This window comes from Vulpes lagopus, chromosome 2 (genome assembly GCF_018345385.1).
Source record: "Vulpes lagopus strain Blue_001 chromosome 2, ASM1834538v1, whole genome shotgun sequence".
NCBI lineage: Eukaryota > Metazoa > Chordata > Mammalia > Carnivora > Canidae > Vulpes > Vulpes lagopus.
This window is the reverse complement of record NC_054825.1, coordinates 140,568,840-140,582,840: the sequence shown is the minus strand read 5'-3', so window position 1 is coordinate 140,582,840 and position 14,001 is coordinate 140,568,840. Positions and strand designations below refer to the sequence as shown.

Below are 14,001 nucleotides of genomic sequence, written 5' to 3'. Positions count from 1 at the left end.
GTGGTCAATGATCTAGCAGGCAGGTGTTGTGATCTTATTTTAGAGCTATGAAAGCTGAAGCACAGAAAAAATTAAGAACTCCCTCAAAAATTCAAAACCAGATGTTCTAATTCAAAGTCCAGGGTTTTCCTCAAACTTACCTAAGCATTGCAAGTGCATGAGTGCTTATTAGCATAGCTTCCAGGCTCCTCCTCAGATGATTCTGACTCAATAATTGATGGGGTCAGGAATCTATACATTTTACATGTGTCTCTGGAGATTCTGAGGAACATTTCAAGGGGTCCTCAGTCCTGACTGCCCATTAGAATCACTTTGGAAATGTTTAAAAATTCCAGATGCCTTGGCCCCACACAAAATAAATCAATGGGAGGTAAGAGAGAAATCGTTGGACATTGATATTTTCAAGTATTCCAGATTATTCCAATGGGCATCCAAAGCTAGAAACTACTGGTCTCAGCTCCACCATGCTGACAATGATATTGAGTGGGTTCACACAGTCTTCTCTATCCACCTGCCCCACTCCTTGCCTTTCTTCCTATTGAAAAGCAGTTTCTACTACAATGTGGGCCAGGAAAAAAAAAAAAGTGTTTAAGAGAAGAAAGGAAGAGAAGGGAAGGAAACGAAGAAACCATTTTTGACAAGTGATTAGTGAAAAGAAAATAAGAGCTGTCCCAGAGGTAAGGTGACGGTAAAGAGAAAGGATTGAGATTCATCATTGAATCAATTTGGTAACTCTAAGAGAAGCTTAAATAAAGCTGCCCCTCATGAGCATTTTGCTTTCACATAACGATCATGCTCTTTTCTATGGAAGTTAAAGCAATTTTTGCAGTTATATATTTATCCTTCCTACTGGCAAGGGCTGAGGATCAGAAATCTCTGTCCATGTGTCTCTGTTGTTCTTATTTTGCAAGTGGGAGCACCGAGGCATGCAGGAAGAATGAAGTCACTTTAGACTCCAGCGTTGAAGTCAGGTGACACATTTGATGCTAAGTTCTCAGACTGGTTCCCAGCCACATGTTATAAGGCATGCGTTTTTTCTTCTACTGTAAAATACCCGGGTGCTCCAGAGACAACTGTGATCCAGCATTTGGAAGAACAGGAGCATGGTAATACCTTTACGCCATCCTTCATCCCTGGACCTCAACAGAAGGTCTAAAATCATGGGAGCAAAGAAATTCTGAAGGAAATTTACTTTATACTCCTATAATCACAGAGATGACCCTTGTCACATGGCATAGGCCCATTGGATCTACTTCCAAAGGGCTGAGAACAAAGAAGAATTTCAGTGCAGAAATAACACATTTCCATACAGTTCTGGGGAGGGGGTGGATAATGTTTTTAAACTGCTGATTGTGGGGATCCCTGGGTGGCTCAGCAGTTTAGTGCCTGCCTTCAGTCCAGGGTGTGATCCTGGAGTCCCGGGATCAAGTCCCACATCGGGCTCCCTCCATGGAGCCTGCTTCTCCCTCTGCCTGTGTCTCTCTGCCTCTCTCTCTCAGTCTGTGTCTCTCATGAATAAATAAATAAAATATTTAAAAATAAATAAATAAACTGCTGATTGTGATTTTGCAAGCACTGCCTTCTTCCGTGAATAAGTAGTATCAAAAGGAAAAACCAATATTCTCCCTCTTGCCTTCCTTGCCTGGGCAGCCCTTCACCCTTCCTTAATGAAATGGAACAGTTGATGCCTTTAACTCCCTCCTTCACTTAATCTCATTAATGCAGTCTGTTGAGATTCTAGTTGTGGAGTAACATTGGGGCGGTCATCAGACCTCCAGTGAGAAGTGCAATATTTTTCAGTTAGACTCTTAATTGATACGTCAAAATGTGTGAGAACGAGCTTAAAACCAAAGCTGACGCCACTGGTGAGTTTTGCGTTTTCTTCTCTCTTCTGATGCTTAGCTGTACAAACTATCCTTCAGGCAAAACAGGAAGCATGTGTAAGCGCTCAGCAAAATGAATTGATGGCTAGGTGTGAGCACAATAAAATATTTTCTGACTTGAGAATGTCTATAATAAATAAGTCACTCAGGCTTTATTTTACACTGGAGAGCATATTTATGCATAAGTATTATCATATCCTGCAGTGAAGTATCAAATGCATAAGTTTTGAGAATGAATTCAGGTAGTCACCTGCCACATTACACTGGCATGAAGTTAACTCTAAGAATATCCTTGTCACAGTTTTGTAGCTGTGATTTTAGTCATTGACGTTCCTATTACTACTATCATTTTACTTTTCTGATTTTTTAAAAATTCACATTATTATTATTATGCCAGACAGTTTCTCATATGTAAGAAACCTAGTCTCCAAAAAGGAAATCTATATGGTTGAGTGATTATTAACAATAAGGTGAATCATATTTGAATATTTCTCCATAATTTTTTACAAGTTAGTAGCTGGTTCCCTAAATGCACATTATCTCATAATGTTTTGAGACCGGTTTTGAGCATTTGTTTTAAAAATATATCAGGGCAATGTGATGCATGATGTGTTGCCACTTTTTTGCTATTACTAGGTAGCAAGGAACAAACAGTTGGGAAATATTAAAATGTAAATTAACATAATTGTTTCAAATAATACAAACCTTGCAATTGTTCAAAAAAAATTACTAATCAAACTAAAGTCCTTCAGATATTATGTAAACTCAGATTACATCTTTGCACACTTACAGCTTCCTGGTATGGATATTTCAATGAAATTATTCACTGATTTCAAAATGTATGTATTTAAATACTGTATTGGAGAAATAAGCCATTACCAGCAGATTGCAGTTCTGACATCAATGGAGTCTTTAAATGACTATTTATCCTTACTACTGACAGATTTACTCGGGATATTGTTGCTATTGTTGTTTAGAAATTAATAACACTGGACGTATTAACGTCTATGCACTTAATCCTCTTTGGGTCTGAATTACAATTAGCAGAGGCTGACAGGTGAACATAAGTGTTCCTCTCTCCCCTGATTTGGTGAGAAAAAGAAACAGGAATTTTTCCCGCTGTTGTAAAATTCATAAAACACAATGCTTGATTTTAAGCTTGTGTGTGTGTTTACGCACACACATGCACACAGCGCATTTTTAAAATAAATTATATGAGCAAATGTGTGTTTATCATTTTGCAAAGAGAAACAAATATTTTACTTTCCTTTTAAATTTTAGTGGAATTAAAAGGAATATCCAAATTTAAGCCTGCAGCCTTTTAAAAAGTTACTACAGTAAAATACTTAGTACTGTGCTCAGCAATTTCTAGTTTTCACCAATTTTTTTCCTCTATTATTTTCCCCCCAAAGAAATATCTCTGCTGCTTTGAGGTATCTCAAACATCTAAAGAAATGACAGAAAAAAAGAAAAAAAAAAAACCCTTCCCTTTTTCCTACCAGTTCAATTCACTGGTAGCCTCAAAAGGCCTCTGATAGAAATTAATATATAAGAAACAGAGCTAACAAATAAGTCAACCATAAATGTCTCCAAGCAGATGTTATCAAAAACTATCAAATAATGATTGTGAATCTTCCACTTATAGGGAAAAAAATAAAGGAAACTTGTCAAAGTGAAATTTGAATATCACGTTATTTGTTCTTGGTACTTTGGTCACCAATGTTCCTACAACTCTTGCACCAGCTTACATAAACACTGAATAAAGCTGTGACGGATTACGTGCAGCATACTGGATCTGATGAGCTCAAAAATAAGATAGCTTGGGTCCTATAATATTTAGGATTATGCTGGTAATCTCTTTAGGGAAAGTGTGCAGTATCAGCAGAACAGGCACTCAGTCTTCTAGGGAGCTGGGCACTCATAATTCTCCATTTGTTGAGTGGCTAAGCCTTTGCCTACATTGATAGAGTGCCTTTGTGATGTTTAGCATGGGGGGGAAATTATAAAACCTAGCTTCAAAAGTGACTTCCGGAATTATTATTTCACCCCTAAAATAATTTCTGGTGCTGCGTGAAGATGAGAACACCTTCCTTTAAAATTTACATGTCTCCTTTTCTTGTAAAGGCTATTTATGTAAGAATGAACCCATACATGCCTTTGAGAGAACATAAATGATACGATAGTCTAATTCTCAGTGCAGAAGCTTGCAATAGATTTTGCTATTGTAGCATTATCTGTTAAAAACAAAATCAAAGCTCTTGCAGATAATCAAAAAAAATGAATGCCTAAAATCTGAGTTCTTATGAAATAGTCGCTGATGCCATTATATGTCCGAAGTGTTTTCCCATAAGTGAAAACTCCCTATGTCATGTTGGAATGTCTCTTCATGCAAATTTTTCCCTAAATCAACCCTGTGATGGCAAAGGAAGTCTTTGTAGTGACTGTTCATTTTCCATTCCATTGTCTCTTTCACCCTCTCTCTCTGACACATAAAACAGATGCAAATACCTCATATATGTTCTAAAGTTGTTTATGTAATTAATTTGCTGCATCAATGGCTAAGCACATATTAAAAAACAGATTAAGTGTGTAAATATGAAAGCATGACACTTAATACCACTGTTCAGTTTTTGGTCATCCAAGCAAATTACCGGACATAATGAGCCAGTTAAATTAACATATGACATCAAGGGGGAAAAATATTAATATGGTGCTAACATTCTGATCTTATGTGGACACTGTCTTCTTGCAGGGCAATAATCCACCCAAATACCTTACAAGAGGATGATATACCATTTTTATATTATAAGGTTTCTCTTTTCCAGAGCAAAGGCATTGAAATTGAATTCTGATCACTGCCTTTTAGAATATAACCTAGTTCTTCTCCCTGTGGTCCTGCTTTGTCTCTTTTTTAACATACTTCAAGAGATTTAGCCTTTCTTTGCCACCAAGCAGAGAAAGACATATTTTTTCTTATTTTTGAACTCTCTGAACAAGTGCTAAGAACTTGAGGAATGGTCTCTACTGCTTGTATCAATAAAGAAAATGAGAAGTCGTATTGTATGCTTTCCATCCCAAATCTCAGTTACTTGGGATTTTCTTGGGGTGTGTGTGTGTGTGTGTGTGTGTGTGTGTGTGTGTGTGTGTAATTAATGTTCCTCTTCCAACTTTTGAATTTTGAATCTTCAGATATATAATATAATGTCTTTGTTTTCATATTTGTCATATATGTCCCTGTTGACTGTTTTTCCAAGTATTCTTGAAAAGAAAGTAGTATACAAACCATTTCTTAGAGCATAGTAAACAGTAATACTGCATTGAGCCATATGAAATTGCCAATACTGAGTGCTTTCCTGCAGAAAAAAAAAAGTGGTAATTTCATGTAGTTCAACCTGGTGTATGTGACTAGAGATAGAAAGCATATTAGTATGATAGTTCTAAAAGCTTTCTGCTACTATTTACTGATCTTTTAACCCCAATAACTAGGCCCCCAAAATAAGTTTAAATATCTTATCTAGAACTTTACTCTCATAATTGGATTTTCCTCTTTCAATCTTTAGTCACCAATTTCAACTTTGCCACTTTCCTATATATTGACCACTTGAAGTGCTGCTCACTGTCTAGGACCTGGCCCAAAACCACCTCATCAATCAAATCTTCGAGCTTCCCCCTACTTGAAATCAGTGTCTTCTACTCCATGCTCATCTAGCACTATCCCAGTCTGCCTTGCATTCAAAAAATGATTTTAAAAAAAAATGATTTAGACCTGTGTAGGGCTGTACAATCACTGTATTCATTTTGAAAATAGAAACTTGGATTTACTTTTATTTGTGGCCTAAAATGAATACTTGCTTGCTGAATTAAATGTTTTTTAAAGTATTCCTGATTTGTCTTTGTTGGGCTGTTTCAGATGATTCTCACTACCTCCATCAAGAGAAATGGTTTTCTGTAATTCAATTATTTTAAATAATTAATAGAATTTTTAGTGCCCTTTTAGATTTATAGAACAGTTGAATAGAGTTCCATATATCTACTCACCCCACACATACAATTTCCTTTATTATTAATACTTTGCATGAGTGTGATATATTTGTTACAATTGATGAGCAAATACTGATACATTATTTTTTTCTTTTCTCTCTCTCTTTTACTATTTTAGATTTTATTTATATTCAAGTTAGTTAACATAGTGTATTATTATTTTCAGGGTAGAATTTAGTGATTCATCAGTTGTTTATAACACCCAGTGCTCATTACATGAGTTCTATGTGCCCTCCTTAATGCCCATCACCCAGTTACCCTGTTCTCCCAACCCCCTCCCCGCCAGTAACCCTCAGATTGTTTTCTAGAATTAAGTGTCTCTTTTGGTTTGCCTCCCTCTGTTTTTATCTTATTTTTTCCCTTCCATCAGTTTTGTTTCTTAAATTCCACATGAGTGAAAGCATATGGTATCTGTCTTTCTCTGACTGACTTATTTTGCTTAGCATAATACCCTCTAGTTCCATCCATATCAATGCAAATGGCCACATTTCATTCTTTTTGATGACTGAGTAATATCCCATTGTATACATATATCACATCTTCTTTTTCTAATCATCTGTTGTTGGGCATCTGGGCTCTTTCCATAGTTTGGCTATTGTAGGCATTACTATAAATGTTGGGGTGCATTTGCCCCTATGAATCACTATGTTTATATCCTTTGGATAAATATCTACTAGTGCCATTGCTGGGTCGTAGAGTAGCTCTATTTTTAACTTTCTGAGGAATCCCAATACTGTTTTCCACAGTGGCTGCACCAGTTTGTATTCCCACCAATAGTGCAAAAGGGTTCCCCTTTCTCTGCATCCTCTCCAACATCTGTTATTTTCTGACTTGTTAATTTTAGCCATTCTGACCAGTGTGAGTTGGTATTTCATTGTGATTTGATTTGTATTTCCCTGATGATGAGGATATTTCACATTCTTTCATGTGTTTATTAGCCATTTATAATGTCTTTTTTTTTCATGTGTATGTCTCCTTTGGATAAATGTCTGTTCATGTCTTCTGGCTATTTCTAGACTGGATTTTCTGTTCTTTGGGTCTTGAGTTTAAGAAATTCTTTTTTCTTTTTTTGAGAAGTTCTTTACAGATTTTGGATACTAGCCCTTTATCTGATGTATCATTTGCAAATATCCTCCCATTCTGTAGGTTGCCTTTTAGTTTTATTGATTGTTTCCTTGGCTGTGCAGAAGCGTTTTATCTTGATGAAGTCCCAATCATTCATTTTTGCTTTTGTGTCCCTTGCCTCTAGAGACGTGTCTAGTAAGAAGTTACTGCGGCCAGTACAGATACATTATTAACTATAGTCTATACATTAAAGTTCACTCTTTGTGTTGTGTCATCCTATAGGTTTCAACAAATGAACAGACATGTATCCACCATTATATCCTTCAGAATAATTTCACTACCCTAACAATTCTCTATCTTTCACCTATTTATGTTCCCTCCATCCCTTGAATCTGTGACAACCACTGATTTTTTTATTGCCTCTATTTTGCCCTTTCCAAAATGTCATATAGTTGGAATTACACTGCCTTCTTTCACTTAACAATATGTACATATGACTCTTCCATGTCTTTTCATGGCTTAATAGTTTACTTCTTTTTATAATATTCCTTGTCTGGATGTACTATAGTTGGTTTATCAACTCATGTATTAAAGGATATGTCATTTATGAGGCAAGTATGAATAAAGTTGCCATAAACATTAATGCAAAGGCTTCTGTGTGGATGAGTTTCCAATTCAGTTGCTCGGTCATATGGTAAGACCATGTAGTTTTCTAAGAAACTGCCAGACTGCCTTCCAAAGTGACTGTCCCACTTTGCATTCACACCAGCAACAAATAAGCATTCCTTTAGCTCTGAATCCTTGCTAGCGTTTGGTTTCGTCAGGTTTTTTCTTTAGATTTTAGTCATTTTGATAAGTGTATAGTGGCATCACATTGTTGTTTTAATTTGTAATTCCCTAATGACCTATGATGTGAGCAGCTTTTCATATGCTTGTTTGCCATTCATACACCTTCTTTGCTGAGATGTCTGTTCTGGGCTTTTGCTCATTTTTTGAATTTTGAAAATTCTGAATATTTTGGATAAAAGTCCTCTGTCAGATATATGTTTTACAATATTTTCATTCTGTCCATAATTTACCTGTTCATTCTCTTAATGCAATTTGATTTTTAACATGGAAAAGCTGTATTTGTTCATCTTTCAGAAAGAGGGGTTTTTGATCTTTGTATATTTTTATCAAGGGAATAAAGTCTGCTTATTCGCTCTGAGTCATCTGTGTTACCTGGTGTGTGGAGTTCTCCATTCCTGGAGAACGCCAGTGGGTGCCACGTAAATATAAGCTTTCTGTAGAAGATTTCTGCTAAATGAAGACTAGAGAAAGGCTCAGAAACAAAAGAGACAACTACAGAGAAACAGGTTTTTCGCTGAAGCAAAAAAATCACTATTTTCTTCTTACAGCTGAAAAAATTAGTTATCAAGAATACATGTCATCCTTTTTTTTTAAGTTTTTAAAATGTATTTAAGTAATCTCTACACTCCATGTGGGAAACGAACTCATGACCCTGATATCAAGAGTCACATGCTCTTCTGACTAAGCCAGCCAGGTGCTCCATGTCTTCTTTTTTTAAGATGAAGTTCTCCTCACATGGAGCTGTGGTTTAGGGGGTAGACACTTGGAGAGTTAAATTGTAGAACATCTTCCCTTTCTTTCTTCCAGAATTTCTCAAATTTCACCATGCCCATGAATTGCAGAGATATTGTTACAATGCAGATTCTGATTATATGAGTCTAATGTAGAAATTAATACCCGATTTCTAGCAAGCACCCAGGTAATGCAGTACTGCTGATCAGGGACCACACTTTAAGAAGTATGGTTCAGGACAGTGTGATGATAGGTGGGAGGGATGCGATGAGTAGCCGTCATGACTACTGAGCTCTGTTAACTAATATGACTCCACATTTGGGGCAGCTTTCCAAATGTATCATCTTCAGAATTACCATGGAGAGCTGAAATGAGATCATCTCTGTTTCAAATACTGTTTGACCTCCTTATCTCCACCAAAAGAAGTAAACTTTGTGCAATTAAAAATTTAAAATAGAAAAACTACTTTCTAAAATCTTCTGGAGAGGTTTTTTTGCAGAGCATCCAGAAAGTGAGCTAGTGGCCAAACCTCAAGAGCAGGTCCACAAAAGAGGGAGGACATACTACCACACAGTGTTACAATATGAAGACGTTGTCACCACAGCTGACAATCGTTAAAATCTATAAAGGAAACCCAGTACACTGGGTGTTAATTACAGTAATGCAAGATGTTTCTGGAAATACACTGGCTTCTTTTTCTTATCCCTTGTCAATTAATGACCAGGTTTTTTTGTAACCAACCCTTCAAGTATCCTACTGCCTTTTGAACAAAAGAGAAATACTTAACAGACAACAGCAGAAACTGCTGTTCCTGAATCTTAAAAAGTTTTTCATTTCATTCGGGAAATGAATGGGAAATAGGGAAATGAAACTTAGGGAAATGAAACTAATGAAATTCCATTAGTTCTCAGAGTAGCAACAACTCTAATTACCTGGACATCATAGAGAAGTTCTTCTCAACCTTGAATGCTGTCCTAGGGAACTTGTTAAAAAGCAAATTCTGATTCAATTGGTCTTGGCTAAGTCTAGATCACCTGCATTTCTAACATGCCCCAGGTCATGCCAATGCCCCTGGTCTGCGGCCCACACCGTAGGTGGTCACAGGACACATTACTGCTTTCATCCTGAATGATGTCAGCTCCTACACACATATTATCTTGTTAAAATAAAAACTTTTATGAGACAAGATGTAGTTAATGGAAATTAATTCATAAATTGTTGAGTTTAAAACCACTACAACTTCCAAGGGGGATATTTAACTTATTATCAGTAATTGCTATTAATGATAACACTAATTGCTGCCACTGTCCTTTGTTGGTCTCATTCTCTGTTGTTTCGGGCTTTTGAGGAGTGAGAGTAGGCAAGCAACTCTTCAGGGCTGACTGTTCATATGTATGATAATCCTATAAATCATGACTTTGAAAAATTCATATTTTGCCATTCTCATATGATAGTAATTTTTTTTGCTCTGGCTTCCAATGACATGTCATTAACAGATAGAATAATAAAAAATAAATGTTATCTGTAGGTCACTCAATAGCTATCTATCTAAACTGAATGGAACGAAAGGCTCACACAGACTACCACTCAGAATATTACAGAGGAGAATTTAAGAAGATAGGGATATCCCAAATATTGATAGAGGAATTAGAGGAATTCTAGTAGGAAAGAGAGTGCACTGAATCACGTGCACTGTATTTGGCATTTAAGCAGAAAGCTGGGATTAGGATGCTGTGTGCCCTGATGAAACATACATGAACACTTACCTGATCCCAATGTCAGGAATCTTTTAGAGTCACCATGTAGCATGATATAAAGCTCAAAGACTTTTGGTTTTTTCCTGAGGGTCTCATTTTTCCATACTTCATTCTTGGGGCTCTTTTCTGATAAATCAAAGTTACAGTGGAACCAGATCTTAGAAATACTTTCTCCTATAGGTTTGCTCTTATGTGACATCAGAAGATTGTATGCCAAATAGGGGTAGAAACTTATCAGTCTGCCAGTGAGAGAGGGAAAAACTACAAATGGATTTTAATTTCCACTTGCCACAAATGATAGGTAAGCTACAAATTGGGCTACTGAGACCATGTGTAAAGGAAATTTTAACCAAAATAGTCATCCTTATTGGAAGTTTTGTATGTGCAAACTGTCCTTCACTCAGACATTAGAAGTTTTTCTTGCACTGCCCACTTTTAGCATAGCTGTAAAATTCTGGGAAACAGACACTCGGGTGCAAACCCAGTATCCAGGAATGGAAGTTATTGTAGATGGGGCAGATACTCCTTATTTCCCTTCAGGAAATGAAAAAGGGGAGTGCCTGGGTGGCTCAGTCAATTGGACATCAAGTCTTGATTTTGGCTCAGATTATGATCTCAGAGTCCTGCAGTCAAGCCCCGCATCTGGCTCCACCCTCAGTGGGAAGTCTGCTTGAGATTCTCTCTCTGCCCCTTCCCCTGCTCATGCTTGTTCTCTCTCTCTCTCTCTCTCTCTCTCTCTCTCAGAAAGAAAGAAAGAAAGAAAGAAAGAAAGAAAGAAAGAAAGAAAGAAAGAAAACAAAATATGAACACCAATAAAAAATAAATTTATTATTTTTTTTAAATTTTTATTTATTTATGATAGTCACAGAGAGATAGAGAGAGAGGCAGAGACACAGGCAGAGGGAGAAGCAGGCTCCATGCACCGGGAGCCCGACGTGGGATTCGATCCCGGGTCTCCAGGATCGCGCCCTGGGCCAAAGGCAGGCGCCAAACCGCTGCGCCACCCAGGGATCCCAAATAAATTTATTATTAAAAAAAAAAAAAAGATGCTTAAAGGTATAGCCCAAACCAAAGGTCAGGAAAATAGGGAATTCCTGGTCATTCCTTAGAATTTTCAGATCATAGGCTTGTCACTGGGTTTTATTTCTTTTGCAGGCAATTTACCTGCTACCAAGAATTCCTAGTTCATAACTTGATTCATTTAATCCTCAATGGGAACCTTATTGTATCAGAATCATGTGGGGACCTATTCCAAAATATATATCCACCCTAGTTACAAGATTCTGATTACTTCTTCTCACCCCAAATATGGGAAATCAGTATGGCTTAAAGCCTTTTTTACAAAAGGGAATATATTGACTCTTGGTTGTACTGAAAGAAAGAAAATTAGGACTATTGCTTTTTTAAGAGTTATACAAATTCTCTTTTGGTCTTGATAGAAATTTTTTTTTTAAAAAAAAGTAAAATATTACCTAGACCCTTTCCACAATTATACTTAAAATGCCCAGACTATAAAAATGGCTGGGCTGAGGTATAGGAGATGGAATGGGGAATTGAGAGCCACAAGAACACAAGCAGTAAAAATGTTTCCTTCAACTAGAAAGTATGTTAACAGTCCACTCTTACTACCATTCCTGATGGGTTCTTTTAAGAATTAAGGTATTTCGATGCATCAAAGTGATGCATTTTCTAGTGAATGCATTAGCCTGGATTAGTTAATCTAACTTAACACCTGCCTTAACCAGCAGGGGGTTCTGAGGGAGCAGAACAAAAAGACATGTACATTTTGATCATCAGGAAGAACTGAACACACAGTGGTTTTTTGCAGTGGGCGCTAAGCAAGGAAGAGCCTTCAGGAGGTCCTGCGGGGAGAGGAGAGAACTGTCATCTTCAAAGAAGAGACAAACTGTGACTAGTTTATAATTGTTGAATAGGACCTGCCTGCCAGATCATGGGGTATTAAATTAATTGTACTTCATGAAGTGATTTTATATAAGGTAAAACATCAAATTATGTTAAATCTTTCATGATATTCTTTGACATACAAAGATCACTTCCAAAATACTACATATGATTACTTTTATACACACACAAAAATGAATGGATAAATAAAATTTTCACTCTTGTCTCCACAGAGGATTATTGATAGAAAAAATGTAAGTGAGCAGAAGATATAAGAAATGGAAAAACTGAGAAATGAGCACATCTCAAGCCATCTCTCGGGGCATTCTGGCTCCTTTATGCTCATCTTTCAGAGAACTCTGTTGTTGAATTAATCCATGAGTCACACGAGAGTAGGAAAGTTGAGCTCCTCCCTCAGTTTCCTTATGGTGCTTTCACTCTCACAGCTGGTGTGATCCAAGCCACCAAATCCTCCCTAGATGTTCAGCTTGAAACCATGATAAATAGCATGTCGCAGATCTACGTCCACTGCAAGATAACTGCCTGGGAGACAATGGCTGGACTAATGGCAAGACAACTAGAAGTGTTTATTATATTGGAGCAAAAATGCCATGTATTGTCCTAATCAGTGTCTGAAATACTCTGCCTTGAAGACGTGCTTTATAAAATACCTAGTATGAGCTATGATGTTGTAGCTTAGCAACTATTTATCTTAAACGAGAGCAAAGGAACAGAATTAGTCCTTTAAATTATTTAAGTTTATCTTCACCTCTAATGAACCTCAAATTACCTGTTCTGCCATAATAGGTAAGAACGGTCATAGGTTTTCCAAGTCAATAATCCCTTCCCACACATAGCAACACACATATACCCTTTTAAGTGACTTCTTTCTCTTTAAAAATACTGTTAAAATGTTTATAGTTCTTCAGGATTACATGTTGAGCTAGGATAATAAATATGTATAAATATGCAGATGCTCTATCGAATCATTCCTTATCCCATTTGTATTTTCCGAGTTGTATAAGATAACCTTTGTGGCTTTCAAAAACATCTTCTCACACCCTAGGGGGCAAATTACCTCTATTTTCATTTCCTTTAGAGTTAGATCATTTTATAATTAAGAAGTTATTGAAGCAGATTCTCCCCACGTGTAAGTTACTCCCTGGGGAGTAATTTATGCAAAGAGTGCCTCTGACTTAAAATCATATAAGCCTAACAACTAACTGTACAGTAGATACCTGGTATTTTTAGTCAATTTTGTAATCATTATAAAGAATCCACTGTTTGAAAGGTTATTACTAAAAAAAAAGAAAATATACAAATAATGTATAGTGTCATTCATTTGAGTTTTTAAATAAGATTTTTAATAAAGGAATAACAACATGATGTATCATAATTCTTGTCCAATAGCATTAGAAATACCAGCTAACAATAATTCTAATGCTGATAAAGACTGACATTTTGTAGCTCTTTACTGTTTGCCAGGCACTTCTTCATGAAATATCTCATTTAATCCTCACAAATCATTGTCGTTTGTCAGCTAAACTCTATAAACCAGATAACAATATAAGAATTTTGTCTTAGCCATGGACCCAACCATTAACAGATTAGGAACAGGAATCCAGGAAAACAGAAGAAAATTACGTCAAATCTCACATTTTTTCCCCATATCACTAAACCTTGAAAACAAATACCAGTTCATGAATTCTGAAAGTTAAAGAAACAGAAGCAATATAAAAACTTACGCTAATAACTATTTTAGTTATTGTCTC

General features: G+C 36.4%; 1 protein-coding gene across 1 annotated transcript in view; it reads left to right on the top strand.

Annotated features, from left to right (window-relative positions):
• Positions 1-14,001, top strand: part of RORB (RAR related orphan receptor B) — a 186,893-nt gene that overhangs the window by 118,029 nt on the left and 54,863 nt on the right. The gene's annotated exons all lie outside the window — the stretch shown is intronic.